Below are 2391 nucleotides of genomic sequence, written 5' to 3' on the forward strand. Positions count from 1 at the left end.
GATTACATCGGTGGTGGGGAAGGGGAGGGGGTCAGTGTTTAACTGCTGCTTATTTTATTGGCCACTTATTCTATCGGTCTCTTTTGCTGGACCGCTAAGTTATGGGGACGTAAACACACCCACATCAGTTGTCAAGTGATGGGGGGGGACAAACATGCACACACACACACACACACACACACACATGTATATACGATGGGCTTCTTTCAGTTTCCGTGTACCAAATTCACTCACAAGGCTTTGGTCAGCCTGAGCCTATAGTAGAAGACACTTGCCCAAGGTGCCACGCAGTGGGACTGAACCCAGGACCATGTGGTTGGTAAGCAAGCTACTTACCACACAGCCATGCTTAACCATTTTATTGCACATAAATATTAGCAGCAAAATTTTATGATCCCAATGGTCATTTTTGGGTCCCAATTGAGAACCATTGGTTTAATTTATATGAGCTGACCAATAGAACACTAAACACTTAGAAGCTATCTTGAATTTCTCTCAAAACACCCATTCTGCATCTAGCATCTGATGAGATGGTCATGTTCTACACACCCATGAAAGTTTAAATCTTGTGGAGCTGAGCCAAATTGTTATTAAAAAATATTTATCTATCTATCTATCTATATATATATCTATCTATCTGTCTATCTGTCTATCTATCTATCTATCTATATATATATATATATCTATCTATCTGTCTATCTATCTATCTGTCTATCTATCTATCTATCTATCTATCTATCTATCTATCTATCTATCTATCTAATCTACTTCGCTTTCTGTGATGAAAGAAAAATAAATGAAGTCAATCGCAAAGGGGGAGATGTTGTAGCAAAAGTCATTGGCACCCCTGGGGAATTGGAAGAATGGACTAGTCGAACTCTTATGAAGAGTAGACGTTCATAATATTCGAAGAGAGCATTTTGGTAGTCTCGCGAAGTAACATTGTGTGAATGCATTGATTAAACCTCCGCCACATAATTTATCAATACTGGCATTAGGAAGGGCATCCAGCTGTAGAAACTCTGCCAAATCAGATTGGAGCCTGGTGTTGCCATCCGGTTTCACCAGTCCTCAGTCAAATCGTCCAACCCATGCTAGCATGGAAAGCGGACGTTAAACGATGATGATGATAATTTATCAATACCAACCTGTGGCAGGATATAAAATTTTCTCATATTTTTTCCTCTATTCCACCACTCTGAGCACAGCCAGTGCTTTTCTCTTTTTTCTTCTATTTCATACTCTCATAACTTGAATGAACATGTTTGAAACTAACAAACAACGTAGGGACACATGACTTGGCCTTTTATATATGGAGATGTGTGTGGACATATAACTTAACATTTCTTTTGTTTTTTCATGTAGCAGGTGTCCCTGATTTTTCACCCTTCCCAGACACATTTTTCCTATAAATATTCATGTTCTCTTCTGGTTTTCTTTATTTGATGTCTTCCTGTAAGGAAGAAGCTGGTTTCTTCACAAACATACAAAGCTCCGTCATTGGAATGTAGATAAAATAAACAATGTCACATTGTGAACTTGAGAAAAGTCTTGCTTATTTTTGCTGTTCCGCTTACAGAGTGTATTAGTGATGTGTATGTTAGCTGGGTGATTTCCTTTTCTGAAAACCCTAAGCTCTTCCAGATAGTGTGTGTGTGTCTGTGTGTGCGCGTGTGTGTGTGTGTCTGTGTGTGTGTACGCACTTGCTTAGCAAAATCAAATAGAAATTCATTTCAATGCACTTTTTTTAAAACTCAGTAACTTCAATATTAATATCGCCCACACACACGCATTCACACACACACATGCACACACACACCCACTCATGCACACACACACCCACTCATGCACACACACACACACAGTAATGTAATCACGCTACGGATTAAAAATATTTAACGACCAATAACCAAAGAACGTTAATGAAGAGTGTATATGCGTATGTTTGCGTGTGTGTGTGTGCATGTGTGTGTTTGAATCTCTCTTTACCCCTCTCGTTCTTCCTTCTATTACGACCATATCTCTCTCTTTTCCCCCTCGTACTTCCTTCTGTTACTACTATATTCCCCTCTTCCTCTCTTTCTCTCGTTGCTCACCTATTCTTCTACTTCCTCCCTTTGTTTCTCCCTCTACCACTCTCTCTCTCTCCCTTACCCCTGCATGGTCACATGCTTCCGGTCGCTAATCCTTTTCTTCCTTGGCTATCGCCGAGCAAATACGCGAACTTACTTCGTCCCCACTTTCAAGTTTGTGCCTCACAGCGTTCATATACACATAATTTTTCACGTCTGGCCGCATAGCCTTTTCCGTTTGTTTTCCTGTCTTGTTTTTTGTCCGCCACTACATTCCTCCATGGCACAGGTTTAATTTGTGTATACAAATTTAATTTGC

The 2391-nt window shown here is 40.0% G+C and overlaps 1 protein-coding gene across 1 annotated transcript in view; it reads left to right on the top strand.

The window, feature by feature from the left end:
- The window catches only part of LOC106876689 (protocadherin Fat 1), a gene marked incomplete at its 3' end in the record, with an annotated part of 182635 nt that overhangs the window by 128676 nt on the left and 51568 nt on the right, over window positions 1–2391 (top strand). The gene's annotated exons all lie outside the window — the stretch shown is intronic.

Source organism: Octopus bimaculoides, chromosome 13 (assembly GCF_001194135.2).
Source record: "Octopus bimaculoides isolate UCB-OBI-ISO-001 chromosome 13, ASM119413v2, whole genome shotgun sequence".
NCBI classification, from domain to species: Eukaryota; Metazoa; Mollusca; class Cephalopoda; order Octopoda; family Octopodidae; genus Octopus; species Octopus bimaculoides.